An 18,363-nucleotide genomic window follows, 5' to 3' on the forward strand; every position below is an offset into this window, starting at 1 on the left:
GAAAGCATCTCATTTGCTTTTGAATACAGCTCTGTGAATAAGCAGGACAGTAGTTCAGGTGGTCAAGTGATCACCTGAATGAGTCGAAGTTATTTCAGGGTAAAACTGGACCTCTAAACCTGTCCGTACCTCTGAATCCCATCTATTTTTCATGCCACTGCCTAGAACATCTCACCTACCTTTCTAAGAGGGACCTCCTGCAACTCCCTCAAGTGAATTGAGACTCTATTTTATATTGATTTGTAGCTACTTTCACTTTTCCCTTTAAAGCACCACAATTTTTTTTTTTTTGAGATGGAGTCTTGCTCTGTTGCCCAAGCTGGAGTACAGTGGGATAGTCTCAGCTCACTGCAACTTCTGCCTCCCAGGTTCAAGCGATTCTCCTGCCTCAGCCTCTTGAGTAGCTGGGATTACAGGTGCACACCACTATGCCTGGCTAATTTTTGTATTTTTAGTAGAAAAGGGGTTTCACCATGTTGACCAGGCTGGTCTCAAACTCATGCCTTCACGTGATCCACCTGCCTCAGCCTCCCAAAGTGCTGGAATTACAGCATGAGCCACTGTGCCCAGCCCACAATTTCTAAGTATGCATTTATTTATGTGGTTGCACATGTGATATCTGTCTCTCTTATTAGACTATTTATTTATTAGATCTGTAAGGTCAGGGATTGCCTGGTTTGTACACCCTTGTATATCAAGGAGCATAGTGCCTAACACTGTACTCAGCAAATGTTTGTGGAATGTGTGCATTCTACCTACAGACTTCCCCTGAGTTCTCTCTGGACATACACATTCTCTTTTGTTTCCCTTATAGTGACTCAGTCCGGCTTAAATGAAGTGATTAAGAATGTGGCAGCTGCCAAGTCTCTCACTGTCTCATGATCGGAACGACTCACCTTTATGTCTGGAAACTGAAGAAACTGCTTCCTTCTCTGCGTGATGAAAAGAAAATGGCATCACATGTTGCTAAACCCGGTGACATGTGAGTGACATAAAAGCTACCTCAAACGTGCATGTGCACATACACACACACACATTCCGCATTTTAAACATCAGATGTGTCCCAGTGGAGTTGGCAGTCAAGAGAGTCACTGTAAAGATAATTCCATTTGCCTGCTGGTTCAATTAATCATATGAGAAGATCCTCATCCAACTGGTTAATCATAGTGAACGTAATTATTTACTGATGACACACTTTGTTCCTGTACTGTGCATACATTATCTCTTTTCATCCTGTCAAAGAAAAAAATATTCAATGATATTTGCAAAGCTTGGTAAGGAAGACTTCATTCAGGACTATTGCAATGGTATAGGGACCACTGCAATGGGACTTTGCCATAGGGGAGAGAGACTGGGGTTAACTCTGAATACCGCGTGGGCAAGTAGAAATTTTTACAGCCAAGGAGCAGGGTGGAAGTCAGTGGATGGAAAATCACTCAGAAGAAATATCAGGAGTAAAGGGAATTTTGGCTAAACTGACCTAACAGAATTCTTGCTGAAGACAGGCCGAGCTGATGAGACATCACCTGGGGGATGGTGGAGGATGAAATATTGAGGGTGGTAGATTATTGCTAAACTGACTTAGCAAGGTTGTTTGATAAAACTGGATTTTATGAGGAAGCACACAGATGGGCCTAGCAGAAGGTTCAGGAGCGTGACTACATTTTGATTAAGTCTATCCTCACAAACTTTCTGAGGATTACTCAGGTGAGCAGAATGGGCCTCAGAGAGCAAGAGGAACTTGCATGAGGTTACAAAGCAAGCACAAAGTAGGGCTAGAGTTGAGGTCATGTTCATCTGCTTCTAGGGCTCTCGAATTTAAGCCCCATTTTATTTATTTCTAGGTAATTTTCACTGGTGTCTGTCACTCCAGGGACTGTTTTTGGTTTATATAACTGAAAGTGCTTTTATCCTTTTGTGTGTCATAGTTTTTTGTCCAAAATGCTACAAATTCCAAAGAATTTCATACCCATTAACTTTATAGAGTCAGAAATAGAAGCTCAGATCTAGTAATTAACCTGGCAAAAGTTACTCAGTGGGTAAAGGATAGAGCTTTGGATGTAAATTCAAGTCAGCCTGCCTGTAAGCTCATGATTCTAACTAGACATGCTGGGATTCTTCTGTACTGTCTCATTACTCAAACCCCTTTTCATACATCAGGTTAGCTCCAGGCTTTAAAAGTTACATACAGCCAGCACTTCAGCAAGGTCCTTTGCATGCACTGAAACTTTTCTTCTGTTAAAACTTGGGATCACATTCTCATTCATTACAAAAAATATTCTGGATCTTATGTTTAAGATAAATAATGACAGCTGTATTTATGAGACCCCCTTGACCATATTTGGTTTAACTAGAAAATGTTAGTGTATTTATGAAAATCAGAGGACAAAAGGCAGAGAACTAGTATGTGGTATGGAGAAGTGTGCACTAATTTCACCTGTGCTTCAAGCTACCAAGGATTTCCAAGTCATTTGACTTCTGTGGACTTCAGCTTCCCCAGGTAAAAGGAATCCATTGGCTTGGGTTATCTCAAGGCCTATTTTGAGCTCTAAAAGATGGACTCCAAAGTTCCAACTATGCTCTTTAATAGATGCAAGCTATATTCTTGGCTTCCTTATTTATAAAACTTGGTACAAAATTTCTGTCCTACCTACCTCAGAGGGGTTTTTTTTTTAGAATTTTAAGATTCATTTTTATTTTTAAATTTGTTTAATCGACAAGAATTATATACATTTATTGTATATAAGATTATGTTTTGAAATATGTGTACACTGTGTAATGCTTACATCCAGCTAATTAACATACCCATTACCTCCCACACTTATCATTTTTTTGTGGCACAAACACTTAAAATCTACTCTCTTAGCAAGTTTCAAGTATACAATACATTGTTATTAACTATAGTCACCATGTTATACAATAAATCTCTTAAGTTTATTCCTCCTGCCTAATTAAACATTGTATACTTTAGCCAATATCTTCCCAGTCCCTCCCAAAGCTGCTCCCCAACCCACAGTAACCACCATTCTACTCTCTACTTCTGTGAGTTTAACTTTTTAAGATTCCACATATAAGATAGATGATGCAGTATTTATTCGTCTTTCTGTACCTGGCTTATTTCACTTAGCATAATGACTGCCAGCATCATTGTGAATGACAAGATCTTTTTAAGGTTTGTTGTTGTTTGTTTGTTTTGTTTTTAAAGATCAAATAACATAGTGTTAACTTCCCATTGAAAGCAACTCAATGCCATTTGGTTCACTTTGCCTTTTCCTTGTTCCCTACAGCAACCAAGAAATGTTTAAAGAATCTTCCCTGGACATAAGCCATGCTGAATTGGTGACTCAGAGTTGGACATTTGGTGGGACGGAGAGGAGCCTGAAATTCATCCACCGTTGTATCTAGAACTTTTCTAACACTTGTCTGCTGGGCCCAGAGGGGAGGCCTGTGTCCTGGGTCTTGATGGACCAAACAGGAGAATCAAGAATGGCAGGTATTGTACCCAAGTACTGGGGGAAGGGACTAATGACCTATGTCTTTTATACACACACTCATAATATAGAAAATTTCAACGTGCCCTTATACCTCCATGTGGAAAAAACTAATCAAATCATAGTAAAGACTGTGTTGCGCATGAACTATGTGCACATACTCCGCACCTGGAACCAACGGAACTGGGAGCCAACAGATGCTTCCTCTGAGATGGTAAGTATGTCGTTGGGATTGTAGCTACTTGTAGGGACAGGAGGAAATTGGGGCAGATAAGCTTAGTCTGGAGAGTGCTAAGCACCTTGATTTTCTCGGGTAAAAACTTTAAAGTGATATGTTCATAGGTTTATTTATTTATTCTTTCAAGATCTTAAGTTGTGTGGTAGATTGAGATTTTATGACCCAATTTCTCGTTTCTTCCCTGTAATGAAATTATACATTCATGCTCTCTGCCATGTGACTTCTCTGTGCCTTCCACTTGAGCAGGGAGACTCCACTTCCTACCTTCTTCATATTGGGCATTTGTTTTGGCCAATGGAAATATGGGCAGAAGTGACAGCATGCCAGCTCTAAGCAGAGGCTACCTACTACTCCTGTGCTTCCACCATCTACTATGTGAGGAATGTGGATACATGTCAGAATGAGGAGACTGTGGAATAGATATAGACTCAGCTCACAGCCTGAAGCAGAGTGAACCCACAGACCGGTGAGCAAGAAAAATAAATCGTTGTGGCTGTACGTCTCTGAGATTTTAAGTCACTGAATCTGGATTTTCTGGATCTAGGCAGAATCCATTTACCACTGGGTAAGCAGGCAAGTCCTGGGGCCATCATTCTATGAGGATCCCAAAGTCCCTGGCTTAGAACTGGGCTACTACCCAGGAAGACAAACCCTTTTTAACTGCTTATGTCATGTTGCTGAAGTTAAAAGATATCACAGATTCTGTGTTCTTCTTCTTTCTCAACCCATGCTACAATCACTTCACAATGCATCTGAAGATGTATAAAACAATGTGCAGGGTTAATTACAGAAGACACTGTAGTGTTCTTAGCCATTCTCTAATCTTAGCCATTCTCTAATCTTAGATGTTATTTTATAGCTCTTTCCTGTTACAAATTAGTACTGCTCTAAATTTTTTCTAAGTGGAGATTTTTTCTCTTCAAATAATTTCTTGTACTGGGTTCCAAGACCTAGGCTCTCTGCGTTGCCAGGCGAGTATGAACATCACTATGGCTCTCAGTCCATATGGCCTAAGTGCCCTCCACATGGATTCTGCTCAATGAATGAGTTTGTCACTTTCCTGCCACTTCCTCAGAATTAAGTTAACGCCATTTATTGAGCAGACAACTCTTAGAAAGATGCATATATGTGGCTGGTGTAAGCAGGAATTGAAGAGAGACAGCAGCCTCAGTTGCAAAAATGGTGGCCGTAACATACCAGGAGACCATCTAAGCAAGTAAAAGCAAACCTGTACACTTTACATATTATGTAAAAGCCAAACATAGTCATTCTTACCAACAGCCAGTCTAGGAATATTTCTCTGTGTACGTCACTCAGACATTCCAGAATAGAGAGTGCAACAGATGGGCATCTCTTACCACCTAGAGGGTAAAGAAACACAAAAAGGAGCTCTGCTCATTTCTTAAAAGAAGACTGTCTCCTAACCAGGGGAACTTTTAATTTTATTTTCACTTCCAGAGAACCAGGCAGAAAGCATTTTCATAGGAGTGACAACTTTGTCAAAAGTGGCAACATAAACCAAGGATGTTGAAAAACTCTTTTATTCATACATTTTCCTTTGTAGTTACGTCTTCATATACCCTCGTCATGCCAGTCTTTTTAATGTAAACTCCCAGAAAACGTCAAGCTGTGTAATTTTAGAAACTAAAAGTTAAAGTTCCCTTCAAGAACAACAGTTTTCACTTCTGTAGGCAGAATATTTAATCTACTGGCATCTGGGAGCAGTGGCTCATGCCTGTAATCCCAGCACTTTGGGAGGCCAAGGTGGTTGTATCACTTGAAGTCAGGAGTTCAAGACCAGCCTCACCAACATGGTGAACCCCATCTCTACTAAAAATACAAAATTAGCCGGCCGTGTTGGTGCTCGCTTGTAGTCCTAGCTACTCAGGAGGCTGAGGTGTGAGACTTGCTTGAACCCAAGAGGCAGAGGTTGCAGTGAGCTGAGATTGCGCGACTGCACTCCAGCCTGGACGACAGAGCGAGACTCTGTCTCAAAAATAAAGAAATAAATATTTAACCTACTGGTAATGCTACATCTCAAATTCTTCTGACTACTTTATAGGTATTCTCCCTATCTAAGTCTTACTGAAAGAGGCCATGATCATAAAAGACATGAATCAACGGGATGCTCTTCATTGCAGGAGGTCAGAGGGAGGTGGATGTTTCTATTCAGGAACTGGTGCTTTCAATGTCCAGCTGGGGACATCTAAATCTAAGAAGTTTTTTTTTTTTAATTTTTTTAAAGGGACAGCTCTTAGATAAAACTTGAAAAGTGGGAAAGGGTATGATACTGCAGAGTAAAAAAAGATATTTGGAGCAGGGACTAGCATGAATAAAGGCACAAGGAATGAGCAAGCTTAAAGGGCATATAAAGTGGAGTTGAACACCTGGAAACAACCAAAATGCCCATCAGTAGTGGAGTGAGTTAATTTTATATGTCAACCTGACTGGATCACAGGGTGCCTAGATGTTCAGTGAAACATTCTGGATGTGTCTGTGAAGGTGCTTCTGGATGAGATTGACATTTTAATCAGCAGACTGAGTAAAGCAGATTGCTCTCCCGAATGTGGGTGGACCTCTTTCAGTCAACTGAACATCTGAATAGAGCAAAAAGGCTAAATAAGAGGGAAACTTCTCCTGCCTCACAGCTTGAGCTGGGACATCAGTCTTCTCAGGACCTTGGATTGGATCTTACACCATTGGCTTTCCTTGTTTGGCTTTCCTGTTTCCAGCTTGCTAACTGCAGATCTTGGAAATTTTCAGCTTCCATAGTTACATGAGCCAATTCTTTATTATGAATCTATACATACCTACATCTATATCTTTATGATGATATAAATAAAGACATAGATGTAGGTATGTATAGATTTATAATAAAGAATTATCTTTCTTCTATTGCTTTTTTTCCTTTGGGGAACCCTAATACAATAGATAACTGGTTGAATAAATTCTGGCATATACTTATGATGGGATATAAAAAGAAAAGGAAATGAGAAATATGTTTACTGTTAAGACATATTTCAGGGATATATGTTTCAGGAACAAAACAAGTACAGAGCAGTGTGTATATTTTGCTTCATCTTAGCATCATATTAAAAAGTGGAAGGATAAGCCAAAACTCATAAAAATGCTTAATATAGGGGGAGGGAGAATAAGGATAAAAGAGATAGGTATAAGGGCTAGATTTCTTTGGCTATACCTTGTCTTATAGATTTGACTTTGAAACAATATAAATGTTTTTCTTAAATATAAAATAAAATTAGATGAGATATTAATGGGTATAAAAATACCATTAGAAAGAACAAGATCTAGTGTTCAGAGGCACAATAGGGTAACTATAGTTAAAAACAATTCATTGTATATTTTAAAACACATAAGAAAAGTAGAACTCGGATGTTCCTAACACAAAGAAATGATAAATGGTTGAGGTGATGGATATCCCAATTACCCTAATATGATCATTACATATGGTACGCTTGTATCAGAATATCACATGTACCTTGTAAATATATACAACTATCAGGTTTCCATTATAATTAAAAATTAAGAATAATAAATTAAAAATCAATCTCTTCAAGTCTAAAACAAAATGAAACATAAAGAAATTGTGTTTTAATACAGAAGGAGCAGGATTAAAAAAATTGTGTTTTAAGTTGATGACTGAATGATACAGAAATAAATTATTACAATTGAATTTAAAGCACAAAAATTTAATATATGTCCCTAGTGTGATATATCTTAAAGATAAAAATAAATAAAAAGAAAACTAAAATATTATTGTCAGTAATAACACTGTTAATAAAAATATTGTTATTGTTGTTTGGAAATACTATGTGTATAATACTATGTATTTATACACATGATTAGGTAATTAAGCAAAAATGTTAATAATTTAAACAATTGTATTAATGTCATTAGGAACCAAGATTTTTACTGTAAAATAGAAAAATTATAAGTAAAAAACAAAGAAATTAAGTAAAAGTTATATAATATGAAACTTGAATTAAAAAGATCAGTATATAAACTCATTATGAATTTTTTTCTTTTTTAAAATTTTATTATTATTATACTTTAAGTTTTAGGGTACATGTGCACAATGTGCAGGTTAGTTACATATGTATACATGTGCCATGCTGGTGTGCTGCACCCCTTAACTCGTCATTTAGCATTAGGTATATCTCCTAATGCTATCCCTCCCCCCTCCCCCAACTCCACAACAGTCCCCAGAGTGTGATGTTCCCCTTCCTGTGTCCATGTGTTCTCATTGTTCAATTCCCACCTATGAGTGAGAACATGCCGTGTTTGGTTTTTTTGTCCTTGCGATAGTTTACTGAGAATGATGATTTCCAATTTCATCCATGTCCCTACAAAGGACATGAACTCACCATTTTTTATGGCTGCATCGTATTCCATGGTGTATATGTGCCACATTTTCTTAATCCAGTCTATCATTGTTGGACATTTGGGTTAGTTCCAAGTCTTCGCTATTGTGAATAGTGCTGCAATAAACATACGTGTGCATGTGTCTTTATAGCAGCATGATTTATAGTCCTTTGGGTATATACCCAGTAATGGGATGGCTGGGTCAAATGGTATTTCTAGTTCTAGATCCCTGAGGAATCGCCACACTGACTTCCACAATGGTTGAACTAGTTTACAGTCCCACCAACAGTGTAAAAGTGTTCCTATTTCTCCACATCCTCTCCAGCACCTGAGCACCTTTTTTTTCCTGACTTTTTAATGATTGCCATTCTAACTGGTGTGAGATGGTATCTCATTGTGGTTTTGATTTGCATTTCCCTGATGGCCAGTGATGATGAGCATTTTTTCATGTGTTTTTTGGCTGCATAAATGTCTTCTTTTGAGAAGTGTCTGTTCATATACTTCACTCACTTTTTGATGAGGTTGTTTGTTTTTTTCTTGTAAATTTGTTTGAGCTCATTGTAGATTCTGGATGTTAGCCCTTTGTCAGATGAGTAGGTTGTGAAAATTTTCTCCCATTTTGTAGGTTGGCTGTTCACTCTGATGGTAGTTTATTTTGCTGTGCAGAAGCTCTTTAGTTTAATTAGATCCCATTTGTCAATTTTGGCTTTTGTTGCCATTGCTTTTGGTGTTTTAGACATGAAGTCCTTGCCCATGCCTATGCCCTGAATGGTAATGCCTAGGTTTTCTTCCAGGGTTTTTATGATTTTAGGTCTAACGTTTAAGTCTTGAATCCATCTTGAATTAATTTTTGTATAAGGTGTAAGGAAGGGATCCAGTTTCAGCTTTCTACATATGGCTAGCCAGTTTTCCCAGCACCATTTATCAAATAGGAAATCTTTTCCCCATTTCTTGTTTTCATCAGGTTTGTCAAAGATCAGTTGGTTGTATATGTGTGGTGTTATTTCTGAGGCCTCTGTTCTGTTCCATTGTCTATATATCTGTTTCGGTACCAGTACCATGCTGTTTCAGTTACTGTAACCTTGTAGTATAGTTTGAAGTCAGGTAGCATGATGCCTCCAACTTTGTTCTTTTTGCTTAGGATTGTCTTGGGTGTGTGGGCTCTATTTTGGTTCCATATGAACTTTTAAGTAGTTTTTTTTTCCAATTCTGTGAAGAAAGTCATTGGTAGCTTGATGGGGATGGCATTGAATCTATAAATTACCTTGGGCAGTATGGCCATTTTCATGATATTGATTCTTCCTACCCGTGAGCATGGAATGTTCTTCCAGTTGTTTGTATCCTCTTTTATTTCCTTGAGCAGTGGTTTGTAGTTCTCCTTGAAGAGGTCCTTCACGTCCCTTGTTAGTTGGATTCCTAGGTATTTTATTCTCTTTGAAGCAATTGTGAATGGGAGTTCACTCATGATTTGGCTCTCTGTTTGTCTGTTATTGGTGTATAAGAATACTTGTGATTTTTGTACATTGATTTTGTATCCTGAGAGTTTGCTGAAGTTGCTTATCAGCTTAAGGAGATTTTGGGCTGAGACAATGGGGTTTTCTACATATACAATCATGTCATCTGCAAACAGGGACAATTTGACTTCCTCTTTTCCTAATTGAATACCCTTTATTTCCTTCTCCTGCCTAATTGCCCTGGTCAGAACTTCCAACACTATGTTGAATAGGAGTGGTGAGAGAGGGCATCCCTGTCTTGTGCCAGTTTTCAAAGGGAATGCTTCCAGTTTTTGCCCATTCAGTATGATATTGGCTGTGGGTTTGTCATAGATAGCTCTTATTATTTTGAGATACATCCCATCAATACCTAATTTATTGAGAGTTTTTAGCATGAAGCATTGTTGAATTTTGTCAAAGGCCTTTTCTGCATCTATTGAGATAACCATGTGGGTTTTTGTCTTTGGTTCTGTTTATATGCTGGATTACATTTATTGATTTGTGTACATTGAACCGGCCTTGCATCCCAGGGATGAAGCCCACTTGATCATGATGGATAAGCTTTTTGATGTGCTGCTGGATTCGTTTTGCCAGTATTTTATTGAGGATTTTTGCATCAATGTTCATCAAAGATATTGGTCTAAAATTCTCTTTTTTGGTTGTGTCTCTGCCAGGCTTTGGTATCGGGATGATGCTGGCCTCACAAAATGAGTTAGGGAGGATTCCCTCTTTTTCTATTGATTGGAATAGTTTCAGAAGGAATGGTACCAGTTCCTCCTTGTACCTCTGGTAGAATTCGGCTGTGAATCCATCTGGTCCCGGACTCTTTTTGGTTGGTAAACTATTGATTATTGCCACAATTTCAGAGCCTATTATTGGTCTATTCAGAGAATCAACTTCTTCTTGGTTTAGTCTTGGGAGGGTGTATGTGTCGAGGAATGTAACCATTTCTTCTAGATTTTCTAGTTTATTTGCATAGAGGTGTTTGTAGTATTCTTTGATGGTAGTTTGTATTTCTGTGGGATCGGTGGTGATATCCCCTTTATCATTTTTTATTGCGTCTATTTGATTCTTCTCTCCTTTTTTCTTTATTAGTCTTGCTAGCGGTCTATCAATTTTGTTGATCCTTTCAAAAAACCAGCTCCTGGATTCATTAATTTTTTGAAGGGTTTTTTGTGTCTCTATTTCCTTCAGTTCTGCTCTGATTTTAGTTATTTCTTGCCTTCTGCTAGCTTTTGAATGTGTTTGCTCTTGCTTTTCTAGTTCTTTTAATTGTGATGTTAGGGTGTCAATTTTGGATCTTTCCTGCTTTCTCTTGTGGGCATTTAGTGCTATAAATTTCCCTCTACACACTGCTTTGAATGTGTCCCAGAGATTCTGGTATGTTGTGTCTTTGTTCTCATTGGTTTCAAAGAACATCTTTATTTCTGCCTTCATTTCGTTATGTACCTGGTAGTCATTCAGGAGCAGGTTGTTCAGTTTCTATGCAGTTGAGCAGTTTTGAGTGAGTTTCTTAATCCTGAGTTCTAGTTTGATTGCACTGTTGTCTGAGAGACAGTTTGTTATAATTTCTGTTCTTTTACATTTGCTGAGGCAAGCTTTACTTCCAATTATGTGGTCAATTTTGGAATAGGTGTGGTGTGGTGCTGAAAAAAATGTATATTCTGTTGATTTGGGGTGGAGAGTTCTGTAGATGTCTATTAGGTCCGCTTGGTGCGGAGCTGAGTTGAATTCCTGGGTATCCTTGTTAACTTTCTGTCTCATTGATCTGCCTAATGTTGACAGTGGTGTGTTAAAGTCTCCCATTATTATTGTGTGGGAGTCTAAGTCTCTATGTAGGTCACTCAGGACTTGCTTTATGAATCTTGGTGCTCCTGTATTGGGTGCATATATATTTAGGATAGTTAGCTCTTCTTGTGAATTGATCCCTTTACCATTAAGTAATGGCCTTCTTTATCTCTTTTGGTCTTTGTTGGTTTAAAGTCTGTTTTGTCAGAGACTAGGATTGCAACCCCTGCCTTTTTTTGTTTTCCATTTGCTTGGTAGATCTTCCTTCATCCTTTTATTTTGAGCCTATGTGTGTCTCTGCACTTGAGATGGGTTTCCTGAATACAACACACTGATGGGACTTGACTCTTTATCCAATTTGCCAGTCTGTGTCTTTTAATTGGAGCATTTAGTCCATTTACATTTAAAGTTAATATTGTTCTGTGTGAATTTGATCCTTTCATTATGATGTTAGCTGGTTATTTTGCTCGTTAGTTGATGCAGTTTCTTCCTAGTCTCAATGGTCTTTACATTTTGGCATGATTTTGCAGCGGCTGGTACCGGTTGTTCCTTTCCATGTTTAGTGCTTCCTTCAGGAGCTCTTTTAGGGCAGGCCTGATGGTGACAAAATCTCTCAGCATTTGTTTGTCTGTAAAGTATTTTATTTCTCCTTCACTTATGAAGCTTAGTTTGGCTGGATATGAAATTCTGGATTGAAAATTCTTTTCTTGAAGAATGTTGAATATTGGTCCCCACTCTCTTCTGTCTTGTAGAGTTTCTGCTGAGAGATCCACCTTTTAAGTTTTTTTATGGGTATCTTGTCTTCTAGGGATAAGTCTGCAAGTTTATACCTGTTCTGGCAGTGAGGATTACCTGGTAGGATCCTTTCCAGCATGGTTCCTGAGCAATCTGTCTCAGATTTCTTTCCTAGAATTACCTACTTTTAGGTTATGTGGGAACTAATCCTCTGTCTAATGGGACAAGACAGGCTGTACTGAATGAAAAATAATAGAGTGCAGTGGGTTAGTCTTTTAAAATATTTATCTACATCAGATTATAAGATGTTAGAATCCAGCATTGGTGGAGCTGTCACTTGTGATGTGGGCCTGCTGGTGAGCAGATCACAGGTGTATTCATATAATGGCATAAGACTCAGAAAAAAATTGAATGAAATACTGATATATTGAACAGCATGGATGTGTTTCACAGGTATTTTAATGAATAGAAATATCGGACACTAAAAAGAATACCCACTATAAGATGCTAATCACAAAATAAATCTTAACAGTTGTAGGGATGTGAATTGATTGAAGTAAGTTTCAGAGATTATGTTGTTGTAATTTTTAAAGTAATGCGAATTACATAAATGCAAGCTTGTTTTAATCCCATGGAACTGTAAATTAAGATCTCTGTGTGTATAAAATATATCTCATTAAAGAGAGAAAGAAAAAGAAAGATTCTTGCCGGACACGTTGACTCACACTTGTAATCCCAGCCTTTTGGGAGGCCGAGGCGGGCTGATCACTTGAGGCCAGGAGTTCAAGACAAGCCTGGCCACCATGGTGAAACCCCTTCTCTACTAAAAATACAAAAAAATTAGCCGGGCGTGGTAGCGAGCACCTGTAATTCGAGCTACTTGGGAGGCTGAGGCAAGAGAATCGCTTGAACCTGGGAGGCGGAGGTTGCAGTGAGCTGAGATTGCACCATTGCACTCCAGCCTGGGCAACAAGAGTGAAACTCTCTCAAAAAGGAAAAAAAAAAAAAAGAAAGAAAAGAAAAAGAAAGATTCTCTATGAAACTTTTGAGTTATTGGAGGTCCACAAATTTATTTAATTTGTCCTTCTAATTAAAGGCTATTTTACTATGCTTGTTATTCTAGATCCAAGAACACTTCTCGCACCTCTAGTACATTACTTCTCTGTCTGCTAAGTATGTGAGGTTGCTAATGAGAAGCCTGAATCAATGTGGTTCTTAGTTTTCTGATCAAAACCAGTGACTCTGAAACCTTGTAAATGCTTGTCTTCACCATTGGTGGTCTAAAATTTCAACATGAAATATCGAATGAGTGATTTCTCCATTCAGTCTTAAGTTGGTTTTTTGAAGCATAAGTCACTCTTCAGATCTACTGTTTCCCTCACCTCTTTTTTCTTTTCCTCCCTTTAAATTGTTTTCATCTCTCTGTTTGCCCTGTTCTCCTATTTTTGGAATGCCATTTAAATGGGCATTCAAACTTGTCAATCTGTTACTCATTTATCTTATCTTTTCCGTCATATTTTCCAACCTTTCTTCATTTTGTGTTATGTTCACAGCATACTTTCTGCTAGATCTTCTAGCTTTCTTTTCTTTTTTTTCTTTTTTTGAGACGGAGTCTTGCAGTCTTGCTCTAACACCAGGCTGGAGTGCAGTGGCACAATCTCGGCTCACTGCAACCTCCGCCTCCTGCGTTCAAGCAATTCCCCGACCTCAGCCTCCCGAGTAGCTAGGACTACAGTCGTGTGCCACCACACCTGGCTAATTTTTTGTATTTTAGTAGAGATGGGGTTTCACCATGTTGGCCAGGATTGACCTTGTGATCTTCCTGCCTCGGCTTCCCAAAGTGCTGGGATTACAGGTGTGAGCCATGGCACTCTGCCTCTAGCTTTCTAATTATCTATGAGCTGTGTCCACTTGGCTATTCAGTTCATATATTAAGATTTTAATTCAGAGTTCTAATATTTAATTTTTAGAATCTCTGTTTGATTCATTTTTATTCAAGTAATACAGGAAATCACAGTTATACATATTGAAAATCTTCTGATTGCTCTCTTCTTTTCAGCAGGTATAAATTCATTCATAAGGCAGGTACAGTGGCTCATGTCTATAATCCCACTACTTTGGGAGACTGAGGTGGGAGGATTTTTTGAGGACAGGAGTTTGACACCAGCCTGAGCAATGTAGCCAGACCTTGTCTCTACAAAAAAATTATTTTTAATTAGCCAATTTTTTTTTCCTTCAAGATGGCTGTCTAGGGATATCACAAGCAAGTTTTCCTCAGAAGGAAGATAAAGTTACCACTGAATCATTAAGATTTGAATGGAAAACAGAGAAAAAGAGAGCCAGGACCAGTCAGGAAGAAGCTGGGGTGCACAGAAAAAAAGCAGCAAACGTCTGGATGAGATCAACCCAAAGGAACTCAGAGCCCAGTGGAAAGTATAGATGGGAGGGCTTTTCTGCTCCCCAAACCCCTCTGACAATCTGCTAAATGCTAAATGGTCAGGGAGCTTCTCTCACCTCCCAATACAGGACAACAATATCACTGGTGATTGGTGAATTGCATGGGAATAGAGAACAGGGTGGCCAGCTCACAGAGCCATACCACACCCCACTCAGACACAGGCTGAGACAGTGTGTACCATATGAGTTGTGCATTTGTGGTACCACCCCCTGCCTGGGGATCCTTTGCCTTTGAGCCTCTGCACCACCAGATGACCTGCAGGCATTCTCTACAACCCACTCTGACTTTGGCAAGCACAGGGGACTGGTGGGTCCCCTGGGAATTGTAGTACCCTGGAAATGTAACCTTCAGCCCAGATCTCCCCTAAGGGAGGATGGAGCATGGCCTCCACTTGGGATAAAGAAAACATAGGCATGGTGCCAACTGCTGATGGAACCACTGCCAAAGCCAGAAACAGATGCGGAGAGAGGAGTCATCTCTCTGCCCCTGTCCCTGTACCCAAGTGCACTCTTGTGGATGCAGCAACAGTTCTTCTCATTGGGGCCTGGTGAGCATTTGCAGGAAGAACACCATTTTCTGGCAGATCTACTCCCACTGAAAGTGAACCTGTGCCTACTCAAGCATTCTTGAAGGGTAGGATCCAGCTTCCTCTCCCTGTACAGAGCAGCAGCACGCTGGCAATGGAGGGAAGTCTATGGAGTTGCCTCACCTGGACTGTGGGAAGAAGCTCTGCCCCAGCCCCCATCCTAGTGGTAGCCATCGGAGAGACAGATCTATGACCAACGGCTACACATGAGACTTACAAAAGTCTCATGATCTTTATAAACAGAAGGTCATGAGACCCAAGACAGGGGTGTAATAAGGAAATGGAGCACAATCCTGTTGGCTTAGGATAAGGAGAGGGTGACCACTCCCTTCCCCTTCCCCTGAGACTTCAGCACTTGCCCATCACAATTTCTTCCTGCTACCCTCAGCAGTGCTGGTGCATACACTGGGCACCAGGCTACCTGCTGGCTCTTACTATTAAAGAGTGTAGCCTGAATTGCATAAACAAACAAAAAAATTGCTATTACAAACAACATCTGTGATAGTCACCTCATGAATTTATTTGCCACTGAGGAACATGTACAGAATATTGGCCCTCTGAAAGCCCCCAGAAACAAAGCAAATTGATTATATACAAGATACACCAGAGTCATATCCTCAAGGGAAAAAATTTAAAAAAATCCCCATCCAAATGAAGCAAATTCAATAAAAGAAGCATCAGCTTCCTCGGTTAGGAAGGCAGCATAAGAACCCCAGCAGTACAGACGACAAGAGTGTTCCATCACCTCCAATGGACTGCACTCACTTCCTAGCACTGGATCCTAACCAGATTGAAACGGCTGAGATGACAGATATAGAACTCAGAATATGGATGGCAAGGAAACTCAACAATCTGCCAGAGAAAGTTGAAATCAAATACAAAGAAGACAGAAGAAAGATTCAGAGCATGAAAGACAACATAGCTATATATTAGGAAAGAACCACACAGAACTTCTGGAACAGAAAAATTTACTACAGAAATTTCCAAATACAGTTGTATACTTTAACCATAATGTAGACCAAGCAGAAGAAAGAATTTCAGAGCTTGAAGACAAGGGTTCTCAAGTAATCCAGTCAGACAAAAAATAAAAAATAAAAATGAAAAAGCCTTCAAGATCTATGATATTATGTAAAGTGACCAAACCTATGACTTATTGACATTCCTAAGAGAAGAAAACAAGCAACCTGGAAAACATATATGAGGGTTTAATTCAGGAAAATTTCCCCAATCTTGCTGGACAGGTCTATATGCAGATACAAGAAGTTCAGAGAACTCCTGTAAGATACTATACAAGACAATCATCCCCAAGGAATATAGTCATAAAGCTATCCAAGGTCAATAGAGCCAGAAGAGATTGGGAGCCTATTTTTAGTCTTCTTAAAGAAAAAAACATGCCAGATAAGAATTTCATTTTCATTTTCCACCAAACCAAGCCTCATAAAGGAAAGAGAAATAAAGCTATTCCAAGACCAGCAAATGTTAAGGGAATTCGTCACTATCAGACTGGACATACGAAGAAATGCTCAAAGGAGTTGTAAACATGGAAATGAATGAACAATACTTGCTACCAGGAAAGCACACATAAGTACAAAACTTACAAACTCAATAAAGCAACTATGCAATCAAGAAATGCAACACAGATACCTAATAACCACACGGCAAGAAAAAAACCTAACATATCAATATTAATCTTGAACATAAACAGCCTAAACACTCACTTAAAAGATACAGAATGGCAAGTTGGATAAAAAACAAGACCCAACAGTCTCCTGTTTCAAGAAACTCATCTCATATGTAATGACACCCATGGGCTCAAAGTATAGGGATGGAGAATAATCTGTTACACAAATGGAAAACACTAAAGAGCTGGGGTCACTATTCTTGTAGCATATAAAGAGACTTTAAACCAATAACAATAAAAATGGATGATAATAATTAAAAAGGACATAATGATAAAAGGTTCACTTCAGCAAGATTTAACAACATCCTGCACATGTACCCCTGAACTTAAGATAAAAATTAAATATATACATATGTAAATATGTGTATATATATATGCACCCAACACCAGTGCATCCAATTTTATAAAACAAATACCATTAGGCCTACAAAAAAGTGAGAAAACCATACAATAATAGTGAGGGGACTTCAATACCCCACTGACAGCATTAGACAGACCATTGAGGCAGAAAACTAACAAATTCTGGACTTAAATTGAACACTTGACCAAATGGACCTAATACACAGCTACAGAGTACTCCACCCAACAACCACAGAATATACATTATTTTTATCTGCACATGGAATGTACTCTAAGATTGACCACATGTTTAGTCATAAAGTGAATTTAAAAAAACTGAAAGTCATACCAAGCATCTTCTTGGACCACACTGGAATATAAATAAAAATCAATACCAAGAGGAATTCTCAAACCACACAAATACACAGAAATGAAAGAAGTTGTTCCTAAAGAATTTTGGATAAACAATAAAATTAAGGCAGAAATCAAAATATTCTTTGAAACTAATGAAAATAGAGACAAAACATACCAAAACCTCTGGGATACAGCCAAAGCAGTGTTAAGAGGAAAGTTTATAGCACTGACTGCCTACAGCAAAAAGTTAGCAAGATCTCAAATTAACAACCTAGGAATTGAGATTAAGATGGCAGATAAGGGGCAGGACTAGCTTGCAGCTCCCCCTCGGATGGACAGAGCCGTGTATGAAGACTCACATCCTGAAATTCTGCTCCAAGAACTACCGTGGGTCCATACCAGGAAAGCTGAGAGAATCCACAGACCATTTGAAGAAACTGGATTACCTCTGCAGGCTCCCCGAGACACTGAAAAACAGTGAGTCTGTTTGCTTTCTCAATGGGGAGGCTTGTGGTCTGGGGCAAGTTCTGAGTCCTGGTAACTGGCTACCTGGAAATAGACTCAGTGCTGTTGGGGGGCATGGTGGGAGTGAGACCGGCCTTTGGGACTGTGGGTTGCAGAGAGTGGGGTGAGGCCTATGACTGCTGGCTTCTTCCCTGGTGACCTGTATGATTCAACAGAGGCAGCCATAATCCTCTTGGTAATATAACTCCATTGGACTGAGAACTACACCTTCATCCCTAGTAGCAGTTACAGCAAGCCCTGCCCAAGGGGAGGCTGAGCTCAGACATGCCTATTCCTGCCTCCACCTGGTGGT

The sequence above is a fragment of the Pan paniscus genome, chromosome 9, assembly GCF_029289425.2.
Source record: "Pan paniscus chromosome 9, NHGRI_mPanPan1-v2.0_pri, whole genome shotgun sequence".
NCBI lineage: Eukaryota > Metazoa > Chordata > Mammalia > Primates > Hominidae > Pan > Pan paniscus.